The sequence below is a fragment of the Rissa tridactyla genome, chromosome 1 (genome assembly GCF_028500815.1).
Source record: "Rissa tridactyla isolate bRisTri1 chromosome 1, bRisTri1.patW.cur.20221130, whole genome shotgun sequence".
Lineage (NCBI taxonomy): Eukaryota > Metazoa > Chordata > Aves > Charadriiformes > Laridae > Rissa > Rissa tridactyla.
The window spans coordinates 212,072,418-212,086,655 of record NC_071466.1 but is presented as its reverse complement, the minus strand read 5'-3'; the positions used below and the strand labels follow the sequence as shown (position 1 = coordinate 212,086,655).

Below are 14,238 nucleotides of genomic sequence, written 5' to 3'. Positions count from 1 at the left end.
CTTGTGCGGCGTCTGTGCTGGTATTTATACCTATGATCACCGTGTTGTGCGCCCCAGGTTCCCATCAGCCCAACATAAAGCCCTTGTCCCGGGGCTTACTCTGAGGGCGGTACATAGTGTCTGGGAATGACTCATAAACCTCTGTATAGCACATCTGCTCCTGGCCAGATGTAAAACTGACCACGCGCTTTTAGTGTTATCTTGACCTAGACTAATGTTGCTATTTTAGGGTTTTATGTCAGAGGCACAAAAATCCTGGAAATCGCTGATGGAAAAGACCTATGAGATCATCCCTTCCACCCACAGGATTGTTCCCTGCAAAATATTCTCCATCAGGTTGTCCAAAGCAGTCAAAATTCGCTCAAGTGAGGGGGATCCTAATGCTTCCCCAGGGGGACTCTGCCATCTTGCAGCGTGCCAGGGAGGACTCATTCATCCCTAATCTACAGCCCAAAGTTAATTTTACTCAGTTTAAACCTGCCTGCCCAAGTTCAAATCCCCGAGACTGTTCCTGCTCTTCCTGCTGTTCATACCCAGCACGGCACAAGAATGAGATGACACCCCATGAGTTGAGCGCAGGCTGCTCAGCCGTCTGTAATGGGATGAATTTGCCATCAGACCTCAAATAGTCGCCTGGGGGGCTCCCCTGCTGAACCACTGTCACGAGGGTGGTACGGGATAGCAAGCCTCATATCCCAGGGCTGCATCTCCTGTACCCCTCTGAGGCACACACCTCCTACAATGCATTTATTTTTTTTATTTGTGGAAATATCTCACTTGCTTCTTCATGGGACGTGAAGACCCAGATTGGTAGCCTGGTGGTGTTTCCTATCAAAGAAAAAAAGGCAAAATTACCACGGAATGGGAACTGGCTGCAGTAAGTGAGTGGTAGCTACCTGGTGGACAAGACCTGGATTAGACCGTCTCAATGTGTCCATATGCTCAGAGGTGCTGGGGACACTGGGGACACCAACCCTTCCATCAAACCTTGCCATGTCTGAGATGCTGCAAGCTATTAACAGTCTCTGCTAATGAGGACTGTAACATCATCAAGAGGCCTATTTTAAATATAAAATGCAAGTGCAAGAAAGAAAAAAAAAAAAAGTCCCCACATAACTGATTTTATAGATAAGTTGGAAAAGAAAATAGTCTCTGTCTGCAAGGCGGGGACTTTTGTGTGCCAGCTCCCCGCTTCAGCCCAGCTGTACGCCCCATCTCGCCCTTGCGTCCCTCGGGAGTGGAAATGGAAACCTCTGTGCTGAGCTCTGGCAGGACAAGTGGATACCAGGGAAAGTTTTTTTGCCAGTTCTTAGCAGGAGCCAGCTCTTTCTTCATTGCAGCAGTTAAACACATCAGTGCACCGAGCCTGTACAGCCCTCCTGGCACTGACTGCATAGGTATTTGTGGGTGGTGGTTGGGGTTTTTTTTTGGTTTTTTTTGCACAGGGGTCATTTTCTTGCTAGGTTTTGGAGCACTCATCTGTGAAACATGAAATTGCCTGACCCCAAAGCTCATCCCTGGGTTGGTGAGATCCATAAACTTGCGGTGAACAATATTTTCCCTCCTTTGTACATAGAGGAGTCTTCCAATTGCAATCACTCAGCAGCCAGCAATTTTCATCTCTCTCTCCTTTATGTTTTCAATGGGATCTGAACATATTTGGAAAGTGTAAACTTACAGCCAAGGATCACAAAAAGAGGCCTTGCTCTGTGATCTTCTTTGGGCAAGCTTTCCGTAGAGGCCACGGTTACCACCTTTGAGGGGCTACAGTGGCTAAAGGGATGCTCTGTGGGACCCGTCCAAGATGCCCGGGACTGCTCCAGGCTGCACACAAGGGATGTGCCAGGTCGCCACGTGCAGACCGAGGGAATCTTTTGCCTGATGGCAGATCCTAGGTAAACTGAAATCCCGGAGCTTTGTGCAGGGCTGGTGCAGCCCCTCTCAACCATTCCAGGATGCTGATGCGCAAGTACTAGGAGGAAGGAGAAGGTCCTCATGTCCGTGGACAAGTCTGGTTCATTTTGAGCACATGCTGGGGGGAAGAGTGAAAAGCATCTTTCAGAAAACCATCTCTTGCTTCTCCTGTGGTTCCAGTATTTTTACTGAAATCTGCTTGTCTTGCCTCCAACGCCCAGGATTTAGCTCTACCTTCCTCCCATACAGCTGCCTCCTACGAGCAACACTCCCCTCATCTCACTCCCGTTAATCTTCCCATATTCATCTGACTTCTCTTGTCTCATTTATTTTGATCTGTTTGCCTTTATTTACTCTGCAAATTCCTCAGGCCAGGGGCTGTCTGTATAAAGCAAATAGTAGAATTTCAGTACATAGTTTTTTTCAGAATACATAAAAAAAAAATGGTAACTTCAACCCTATAGGCTGCTTTTACAAGTTGCTCCCCATTTGACTCGACCCAACTTTTAAAAAAGAATATAAACCTCAGTTCCCATCAGAGTTCGGCTCAATAGTAACTCAATCTTGCAGAAATGTGGGAAAAATGTGCAAAAATTCTGTTCTTCTTCATATCAAGCACAAACACTTGGACCGTATTGGGTTATTTTTCATCATTGCCAGGCTCTATGGTGCCTGCATCCATTTTTTACCACCCACAAAAGCTGCTCTCAGAGTAACCAGGCTGAGTCATTAGTGTCCTTAGCTGCAAATTTTGCTCTTTGAGCTTCAAGCTGCTTCTTTGCGTAGCGCATTTGTGCCGATTCACTGACGCGCAAATCATTTGTTTTATTGATACATCCACGGGACAGAGGGCTGAGTCGAAGGGAGCCCGGGGTTGGGGTATCGAACGTTTCGTCTCTCGAATCATTGCACCGTGCACTGGGTTGGCAGGGGACAGCAGCCATCCCAAGCTGATGGCCTTTGTGCAATGATTTGGAGGTCACAGCTGCGCTGGTAGCAGTCAGATATCTGTGCTGCAGAAAACTCACCGCCAGAGCTGTTAGCAGAAGGCCACATGGAAAGTGCTTTACCACTGTCAGCCTCGGGACCTTGCTCTCCAGGCTAGCAGCAGCATGTGTCTGTGGGAAAAATGGGGCTGGTCCTCTTTCCTCTGCCCTGCGGACAGGCTCACTGCCTGCAGTACAGTCTTTTGCGATGGCATTATGAATTCTGGACCAATTATTCTTGCTTCACTCATGCAAAATTCAGAGAAATTGACTGCCGGAGCAAAGCCCTTCCTCATTTCCTGCCTTGCATTCGTTTCCAACTAACAGTGGAACCACGAAATCTCTTGAGTTTTATTATAAAACTACTAAACAACCCAGAGGCTGAGCCCTTGCTTTAAGTGGAAGCCTCAGTGCAGCCTCAGCTCTAAAACTGCTTTCCACTTCTGCAATTATCAATTTACAGTAAATAAGAGAATATGATATAATGGACTCACAGATACATTGCTGTTAATTATTGGCAGTACCGTAGACTCAGCTGATACTTTGCTCTGTTGGTGGAGGTGCCCTACAACGGTGCAATCCGGGGTGATTATGGCTTGAACAAGGTCAACAGCGTGTGGGGAAGACCTGGACGCTGTCCCAAGGCCATTAGTTATATCCATTTGTGTATAATGGAGGAAGGAGTCGACCACAAACCCATCAACACCTGAGGACAACAGGCTGTTCATTATGCACATATCTTCGCTGGGGTGCACGCACCAGAATTCCTCTTTTTATTCTCTTTCTGAGTTTCCATGAGCTGCTTTCTGTCAGCAAACATCCCTTTTGGCATAACATAACCATACTGAAAGAGGACCAAATCCTCATGCTGTTAAGTCTACACCATGAATGCAAGGTTTGCTTTGGAGGTTGACGAGGAATATTTCTGGTCTGAAAATTTCCGTGCAGACCCTAATTATTACCCCAATAATTACTGAGGGTTTCACACTTTTGGCAATGTTGATTTCCCTGGGGGCTCTGGTGCTGTAGAGGCAACACCAGCATTTGGGGGACCTTTGGGAGCAGGGTCTTGATTGTAAGATTATCGCTTCAAGACTTGATAATTCATAGGCTTTAAGGGTCCATGCCACAGACTTGTGTGTCTCAGGGCCACCAGTCTCACCAGCACCCCCAGACTGGTTTGCTGGTTTGCCTCCAGAAGGGCTTGCAAGGTTGGGCACCTACTCAAGGGGATGTAGCTAAATTGCATCTGGAGGAAACTAATTTGGTGTAGCTCTGTGTCCTGCATGGCTGGATCCTACACTGGCCCTGGATCGGGTCTCCTGCAGGACAGGTCATATCCAGTAGCTCACCTGAGCAAACGAAGTCAAAATTTGGCCTTTAGCCTCAAAGCAGGTGGGTGTTTTTCCACAGCAGCGAGGTGACTGAGGCGTTGGCATAAGGATTGGTTGACCCCAGGGTTGCTACAACTATTGTAGTAGCAATTCAAAGATAAACCTGTGCGGTTTCTTATCATTTGAGCTAAACAGCCAAACTCTCTGTACAGCGTTGCCGTATCCCATTGTCTGAGCACGGATAGGGGCCATAAGACATGACCTCAGCAGTGGATTACTTTGCGGTGCTCTTGCACAACCTGGTCTTTTTTTGTGCAGGCTCTCTAACAGAAGCATTATTTTTTTTTTCAGAAGCAAGAAACTGCTGTCTGTTTGCCACCTACTTTTAATGAACGGGGGAATTAGAGGTATAATCTGATTGTTTAATGGAAAAAAGTAGAGTATAAGTCTAGGCAGAGGAGATGGTCAGCCACAGAGAAGAGGGGGCATTTGCAGTGTGATGCTTTGTATAAACAAAATACTCCAGATAGTTCCTGTGAACTGGTGGCATATACAGATGATTAATAACTATAACACGCCAGTTCCAGTTGGCAGGAGATGCTCTTCAGCGTTGGCACATATGTACTGAGAGCTGAGCAATCGGGAGTTTTGCATATTGTGTGGGTACAAAATCAAGATTTGGTTCTGTAGCTCCAGCGTGTGAAAGAGTCAGGAGGGTCATCAGAGTGCAACCCGTCTTCTTTCTTTTGGCTGCATCGTTTAAAGGGGATAGACTTTATTAAAATGGAATGCATGGATTGGGTGCTAGAAGGTGTTAGCTTTATTGCCCTTTCTCACAATGATTCTTTGCATTCCCTTGTCCAAAAAATATGACTGTTCATCACCTCTATTTCAGTGCCAATAAAATGGGGATCACAACATCACTTATCTCACAGGACTATTACGAGCTTGAATGAATTAATATCTCTGAAGCACTCTGATGGTAGGTGCAAAGTCTTTTCATAAGAGCTCACAATTCCAGCTAGAAAACAGTTTTGTGCGGTGAATGCCGAGGTTAGGAAGGTGTGAAGCCAATTTAGCTTCCAAATGCTCCCAGCCTTGATGCAACACCTGATAATCTGCGAATTCAGGTCCTTGATGCTGAGTGGTTATTTAGGATCAGACTCTGCCAGGCACTTGCTGAAAGCAATGGGACTGTGCGCATAATAATACAATACTGATCAAAACTCATGGTAGATGTGTGTTCTGTGGATGATTTTTTTATGCACCTCCCAGATGTCTTGAAAGACAAAAATAATTCTTCAGGCTTTATGAGCAGGAACTCTTTTTCTGGGAGGGCCTCTTATTTGCTGATTGGAAGCTTTTTACCCTACAAAAAATAGCAATCCTGTCAGGTGTTGTGGATGTGGAGTTTGTCACAGTGTTAGCACTGCAGCAAAAGCTTTTTTGCTGTTTGAAAATTGGAGTTCTTCACAGGGCCCACGTGTTTATGATGACTAATTTCCCACTCTTATCTAAGAGTTACTTAATCTAAGAGTTCCCAGTGGGATAAACGGAACAGGAATGAGGGCGATAGTTTGCAGCTGTCAAGGTGAAAAGAGAGAAAATGCCCACATACTGCACTAGGCAGGCTCTTAAAAATGTGCTAGCTTTGCCAGGAAAGATAAGGGTCTCTCTAGAGCTGCAAAGTTTCCATGAAAGATACTGTAAATGCTGCAAAAGATGGAAAAATGGTCATTCAGTCTGCGCCTTGGGAATGGTCCCCAGCCTGTGCCACCGCTGCTTCATGCCACTGGTACTCCTCAGTCTTACTGACACAGGCATCAGCCGGCAGCCTCAGTTCCCTCTGAAAAACAGTGATAAAAATGCATCCCTATGTCCTTTGGGATGCTTTGGTGCTGGGCTGGTAGCAATCATGAAGACGTGCACAGAAAAGCTGAGGTTATGTGACTGTGGATATTCAGGGCTCTAAGGCAAGAAGTGTGTTTCTAGATATTGCTATTTTCCTCCTTGCATACAACAACGACAGTGTAAATACAACTTGCTTGTACAAATGACTGATTCCTGCTCTGAGTGATGTGAAGCTGCAAAAGGGGATGTTACAGCTCCTTAACTGGAGAGTTGTGTGTTAGCTCTGGCCCTACTGCAATGGCCTGGGAACCTGTAGAGACTTTGGATAAGTTCATCTGCCCAAGCGTGGGTAGATACCTACGTGAGAACTTGTTGCCTTGGGTTCCCTTTTGGGAAGGTCAGAGACAACGGGTCCCTCATGGGTGGGATTTTCCACCCTAACAGGTGGTTGGGATGGGTCAGATAGGTGCCTTTTTCTCTGTTGAATACAACGTGAGCTCAGGGAGCGAGGTAGGACGAGGCTTTGCATACTGTAGACATGTCTTGCAGCTGCCATTGGGTCAACACACTCAGGGTTCTTCATCTTCAGAGCATGATGGCTGTCCTAAAAATCACTGCTCAAGTACCACTTAATCCCATGGATACTTCAGCTTCTTTTGGTAGATATAAATGAATTACCCCACGTTCTGCTGTCAGCTAACGAGTTGCTGAAAGCCCTCGCTCCAGCTGAATCCTCAGGGGTTCCTGAATTAACTTTCAAATTAAGGAGAGGAATACGGTCTGATATGGTGCCTATCATTGATCAGGTTAGAGGCTGTCTTTGTTTCCCTCCTGGCTCTTTAAAATGGATTGGGATTGTCAAACCTGCATTCCTGGAGCGAGGTACGTCGATAACCAGTGTTTGTGTGGGTATGTAGGGCTGAGTGTGGGTTTCTCATTATACGAAGTCGAACATTTTAGCTCAAGGATCACAAACAAAGAGAGGCAGTCTCAAGAGTAGCGTTTAAATCTGCAAAGAGCCAGCATTAGCTACAAGACAGCTTGGTGTTACCCTGTGTCTCTGGATGTACTTTTATAGAATACCTCACGCTGAAAATTTAATTAATCAGGGAAGGGCTATCACACTACCAGCCTGACTGAATTATTTTTTAGTGAAAAAATGTGTGTTTAAAAGCCTAAATGCTCCTGTTACAATGACTAATTATCTCCAGAAAATTGAAAGCACACAAGAAATTATCAAGAAAGAACATTTAGACATCATCTGTCTTCCTAAAAACACTTGTCTGAATGTATTAAGAATATTATTGCAGCATAGATGTTGGCCATTTGGAATATATTTTTTCTGCCTTCTCTTTAAGTGCATTCTTGCTACAATTTTTTTTGATACGGTGTCTGAATGGATTAAAAATTTGTTGAATTTTTTAACTGGAATGATTCTCTGGAGAAGATTGATGTCCCTGCTGCCTCAGATTCAGTTTAATTTTTGTGTTACTTATGAAACAATGAGAAATATACATCAAAGCAATGGGGAGAAGCAATGGCACGGAGCACTGGCGGCATGTCACAACGCGTGGGTCAACAAGGAGTCGCGCCTCTTGTGTTTATGAGCTGTGACGGCATCGCAGAGATCGCAGCTTGCGGAGGCAAACTGATTGCCAAAGCCAGAACTAGTGGAGCGTACACCCAGCCACCTATTAATCTGTGTGCTCTTAGCTTTTATTAACTGGGGGTTTATTAATTGTATAGGGCTTGATGATAACTGGGGGTTTATTAATTGTATAGGGCTTGATGATGACGTATCTTGTAAAAAAGAAAGAAGCACAGAGCGAACCTCGGTAGCTTTTCAGTAGGCACAATGGAGACAGGACTTTTGCAAACCAGGGTGGTTTTAGAACAGTAAAATTTACTCCTGCTCAGAGGGTTATACAAACTCAGAGCATCCTTAGGCTTTTAAATGGGAATTTAGCAATGGATTAGCCCTGTGTCAGTCATTTCCAACAGACTGAAAATTACAGCAGGAAAATAAACAGCAGCTGGTTGTTCTTTCTTAGGAAATGATGCAAAACCAAAACAAGAAAAGGACCAAAGGAATCCCAGGCCAAGAAAAAAAAGATCAACTACGTAGATTACACAGGATGGACAGAGAAATCAGCAAACGTGCGTTTGATGACCACTGTCCCGCTTGACAGAAGGCAGAACTAACACTGTAAACTCTGCCTCCTGAAAAAGAGCCAAATCTTTGTAGCAGAGAGCAAGAGCAGTTTGCACCATTGCTGGGCCAGCGTGGAAGAGAGAGCAAGGGGATGGAAACAAGTGCTTGAGAAAAGTGTATTTTTTAAGCCAGCCTTGCTCTAGGAGCCAGTGTGCCATTGAACTAAACCCCCCGAGATTTTTAAAACTTCTCTCTACTAAAATCTTTGGCTCATTATGCCGGGCTCAATATCATGGTCTGAATTAAATCCATTTATAGTAGCTTGGAGGAGATCTGGGCCGGGTGGAATGCCTTTAGCAAGGAAACTGAATGTTAATAAGCAGCCCAGTGAAGCCTGTGCAGACAGTTCGCCAAAGAAAATAACAGCAAAATGAAAAATAAAGTACCTATTCCTCCTGCCTTTGCGTGTGCAAGAAGTCCTAGGTTCAGCTTTGCATCAATCTGTATATATGGTCCCAGAGTCAAGGACTTGAGTTATGTGCCTGAATGTGGCAAGATAAGTTAAATTTATTCCCAGAATGAATACTATCTTTCATTTTCTAAATGTTTCCAAGACTAGGAAAAGGAGTTCTATTAATCTAGTATAACTTTTCGAGCCAGGTAATCCCCTAGCGTTCGCAATGCCTCCATTCAGCGTGTTTGGCTATGCTTATATATAAAAAATAGAGGGAAGAAAAAAGAAGTCAGTGCTCAGACACATTAATGGTCACACATAAAAGAGTAAGCGGATGTTGTGAATTATTCTCACATTTTTTTTTCTAATCGTTAGGAAAGACTGCACTGATGCCAGTCATAAATAAAAACCAACTGAGCACATTTTGGAATTACTGTGGAGCTTTTCAAGAGAAAAGGCCTAGCCGTGCTGCTGTAATTACATGATGCATAGCACAGTTGTCTCACCCTTCTTTCTCCTTATATGAACAACAACCGCTCTGTCATGCTCGCTGTATTAAAACTGGTAATTCCTCCAAATAATTTACTTGGTGCTAATCATGCCCTTAAAAAATATTCATTCCAAATAATGGCCTCCCTTTATCATTTGTGCTGCAAATGAAGACGCAGTAGTTTCTGGAGAGCAGCACCATCAACTTTCATCATGTCCTCCTGACAAAGCGAGTCCTGACATCCTTAATGCGCCACGTGAACTTCCATTGAAAGCCTGAGCAGGCTTTAAAGAGGTGCCGCAGCTGTTCTGAATTTCAGTGAGTGAAGAAGGCTCCTCAGCCACAGGTTGCTCTCTCCAAAGCCTTCCTTTCTGAGCGGAGAAAACTTTTTATCTGACTGTATTTTCACAGTTGCCTGGCACGCAGTCACCATTTCTGGGTGTTAGTTTTCAACATTCACCACCCAAACATAAACCCCAGAGAAGGGGCAGAAAAATAATTCACTTCGATAGCTGATAGATTGAAGGTTGCAGGAAAGAAAAAAAAGGCTTCTGGGGGAAGTTTTGTCCGGATTGGTCTTTGTTTAAGAGATCTGGTGCTGTGTTTGGTTTAAGACGAAAAAATGGTGCAGCTTCTGGCTTGTGACCAGAAGTGGCTGTGTTACCGTAGGTCAGTGGCTCGCCGTTGTCTGCTGTATGGTGGTTTCAGGGTTTATCTGGCTGGTTTCACTTCCCATTGTGGGAGAAGTGAGCGCACATGGCTGGTTACTGCAGCTCAGCCACAGCTCCTCAGGTAGCAAGTCCCTCACTTCTGGGTGTACGTCTGTGCCTTGGGATTGCCATAGGGAAAAAAACTCATCAGTTTTTGCCTCCCCAGATGTCTATGTCCCCTTAAAACATTGATTAACTCAGAGACCACGAAGGCCTTGTGGGGCTGAAGCATGTGGTGGACCAGGAGCAGTTGAGAACACTACATTTGTTCAGCCACAAGGGGAGATGACTCAATTAAGAACTTTTTGCTGTCTGTAAGCATCTAATGGGAGGCTGTAGAGAAGATGGGGTTCAGCTCTCCTCAGAGGTGTGCAGTGACAGGACTAGAACCAACAGGCACAAGTTGCGACATGGGAAATACCGGCTAGATGTAGGAAAAACTTTTTTACTACGAATATAACCAAACGCTGATGGAGATGATTGCCCAGAGTGTCTGGGGAATCTCCACCTTGGCAATGATGAGAATTTGGCCGGACAAGGCCCTGAGCTGCATGATCTAGTTGGATATGCTTTGCATGGTGGGGTAGATTAGAGACCTCCAGGGGTTCCTCTCAGCCAAAATTACTCCGTGATTAGTAACGAGTCCCACTGAAGACTCAAAACCCAGGAAGTGAATAAATTTTATCTTTTGTTGGTTCCCCCACCTTGTGTTGTGGAGCTGGGCTCATGATGTGGAGAGTGCTGTCTGGGTTAGGGTATGTTGTGGGTGTCTCAGAGGTGGGAGTCACAGATGGGGTGAGGAGTAAACGACTCGCATCATGGCACCATATCTGCTATGGAGCAGGACCTCCTGATTGATGCTGGATGGGCTGGGAAGAGGTGAAGGAGCCATCCTGTGAGCTGAGGGGGACCCTGACTCCTGTGGGGCCACAGCTGATGGGTTTTTATTGGCTGTTCAACAAGCCTGGTGTTTCGTGCTTCCTTGGAAACTTCACGTAGCTGAAAGATGCTGCGTTTTCTGCCTTGTTTTGATCCCCGCTCCTCGAGCCCTAGCCCTTGAGCTGGCCTCCAACTGCCACCCTGCACACCAGCGTGCTGCTTAATGTCACAGCGTTTTATTGACACCCCATCAGCGGAGCCACACGGGCTTTCCAGCCCCCAGCGCCGAGCCTGCCAGGACCTGTCAGCTGCTCCCCCAACACTCCTGCCCGCCTCAGCCGCTCCGGGGCTCCTGCCTGTTATGGATGTAGCTCGGTGCAAACAGAGACCTTGGGGCTTGGCGTGGAGGAGAGACACGAGCTAAATTTACCCCAGTTTTTTTTTTAGTGAGTTCAGAGCTTCCTATACCAAAAAGGTGGAAGTTTCCTCGTTGCTGGAAATGCCGCCTTCTGCGCCCTGCTGTGAACTATTCCCGGGAAAGCAATAGTGGAGGCAAAATGTGGGAGGCTCTGAGCGAAGCCTGGAGTATTTCTTTGGAGTCAGCGTGTTGCTAATTTGCTCTTAGACTAAAGAAATAACCTGTGGTTAAAACAGCACTGAAGTAAACAGCTTTTTTCTGGACAGGCTCTTAAAGACCATCAAAGGCAGCTTAAGCACCAGGGAAGGGAGTGAGCCAGGCTTGCCTGGAAATCAATATCCAGAAGCTGAATTTTCACATTTTGGAAATACAGTCAGTTCATTTGGGTGCTTAACCATCCACTCATCCTCAGCTGAGTGCTCCAAAATATTCGGCATGTATGTTCTTGTCTACCTGCTTTATGTCTACTTTTGTTATCTCCTCTTGCTGCTTCATAGATGGTGTGAAGAAATGAGCAGCTACTGTTTTCAAAAGCAAAAATATTTACCGTGATGCTTTCATTCTGGAGTTTTGAAACTTGCTTTATTTAAAAACCTCAAAATACAGTGTGGGCACCAAAGAGTTAACCCCCTGCAAATTCATTTGGGATTGGATTTATTGAAGTACCTTCAGATCATAGTTGTGCATTTCCTTGTGATCTAGAACAGCAGGGAAAACGTTGGGGAAAAAAAAAAAACGTTTTGAAATTTTTTCCTCTCTTTCTATTGCACCTGTATTTTTTGCCTCTTGCTTTTGAATCCCAAACCCAGTCTTGCCTTGCTCCCCCAAGTGTACGTGGCCCGTCGTCCCACCTGGGCTGTCCTGTGCTTGTGACGGCTGCCTGGCCCAGTATGAACATAACGAAGCTCCAGCAGAGTGAGCAGCAGAGTGTCCTCACCTTGGACAGGTTTCTTCATATCCCCAGGGGAATTTGTTTCACATTTCCCAACTAATTCCCTGGAGCCCTGAAGAGGAGCACCCATTGCTCTTATTGAGAGAAAAAAATAAATATAAACTCAGTATTCATATTACTTACTAGTTAAAATGCTATGCAGCAGAAAAGCCCTGATCTGAAGTCATCAGTAGAGAAGCTCTCGGTTTTCACATAACCCTCGTTTCTTCGAAATGCTTTCCTCAACTTACGGAACCCACCTGTTCAGGGTTGGACTAGATGACCTTTAAAAGTCCCTTCGAACCCCACACATTCTATGATTCTGTGATTCAGACAGATCAGCTGGAAATGTGCTGTGTCTCCCCAAAATGCAAGAGCAAAACTTTTCTGTGCCTGACCATGGGCAGTTCAATATCATTCCTGAAACAAATGGACAGGGGGTTTATTTGAGCTGCGTAGCACGGAGAGGAGTGGAGGCTGTGGACGTTAAGCGGAGCTCATAAAAGCAATTTGATGGAGAGATGGGGCTGGTGAGCAGAAGTTCTAGTAGGAAACCACTCAGGCTTTCTGCTAGGCATTAAAGATTACCAGTTTTATGAATTTTGCTGGAGCTGTGCTAGCAAAGCGAAGTGCAATTCCCGGTATAACCCAGCACATTTCAGTTTGACGGCTGCAGCAGATCTCTGCCTGCAGAGGTGAACGTTGGAGCCTGGGGCTGGAGCTGGGGACAGCAAGTGTCGTCTTAGAGAGGCTTTCTGCTTTCTTAAAGGCTGTCTGGAAAAAAAGACAAGTACTTCACTATTGCTATAATAGGGGGATAAAGAAGGAAAGTGGAGAAGAGTGAGCCAAAAGCAGAGGGGAGTAACATCAGGGAATAGGGTGGTGTTAATCGTTTTCCCTCTGTCTGGGACTGAGTGCCTTGCCCATAAATCTCAGGGTGCCACAGCACTCTAGTAATAAACGCCATCTCAGGCAGTAAGACAAATGGATTTGAAGAATGCTTTAACACTTCCTTGGCTTCAGACCAATGTTTTGGGTAGTTCTGTGTTTTCCAGTGTTTCACCGATGGGACTGGAGGAGGTGGCGGCTTCTGGGTAGGCTGAGGCCAAATCCCCATCTGCCCTGGGTTAATGAGTGGCGTGGGATGGGAAATGTTGGCAGGGAGAGGTGGATTGGAGCCAGTTTCCCCTGTTGGTCATTCTTAAGTGATGTGAGGGTAGTCTGAACGCTTGGCAGAAGTTGGATTTAGGTAACGTGGTTTGTGATGTGACTCTAGTTGACCAGCCAAGATCATCCTCCCATAGCTGTTATCTGGAGGGACTGGTAGCCAGTACAACACTGGCTAGTCCAGGTGGCACTGCGCCCTGGGCAAGCATTTGCCAAGGTCTTCACCTTGGATTCACCCTGTGAGCCTTCCATCAACTTCAGACAGATACAAGGCAAACAGGAAAGTTGAACAGGTAGGAGACACGTGAGGCATGGCTGAAGGCCCCATCAGTCACCCATTAACTTGCTTGTGTGGCACCGTGATGGTTGCTTACAGTCTTCACACACCGACAGTGTTGTATCCCTACTCATTTGGGGTGAAATGGGATCATTCCTGTGCAGCATGAAGGTGAGTTGGCCTTGGTTGTTATTCATAAGATTTTACTGTTTATGGGCTTGTTGGTGGTGACAGTCTTGGCACTGTGGAAAGCATAGGGAGATATAGGGTCTGCCAGTAGTATTTTACACGGCTGTTCTTTGAATAAGGAGGAAACCTACCAGACGCATAATTCATTCCTACTATTAGGCTACGAAGATTTTTGCTGCTTGCCTCTCTACGGATGTAATTAGTCATGGGATCTCTTTTTTAGATGTAATTACACCATTAAGTATACTTTCACTTCAACCACATAAACGCATGGTTAGACTCCGTAATTACACCACTTAATGACATTACATAATTCTACGTAAGAGCATGTGAAGCAAACAATGTATGGCTCAGACTTCCTCTGCCTCGCTGCCACTTTGATCTTCAAAACGGTCTCTGGGAGTGCAAACTCCACATCATGAGTCTGGGTGCGTCTAGCTTGGAAAACCTGTTTTCTGCCCAGAAGCACTTCAACCAAGTGTGATA

At 45.6% G+C, this 14,238-nt stretch overlaps 1 protein-coding gene across 2 annotated transcripts in view; it reads left to right on the top strand.

The window, feature by feature from the left end:
• The window catches only part of CAMK1D (calcium/calmodulin dependent protein kinase ID), a 235,614-nt gene that overhangs the window by 38,762 nt on the left and 182,614 nt on the right, over positions 1-14,238 (top strand). The window lies entirely within an intron of this gene.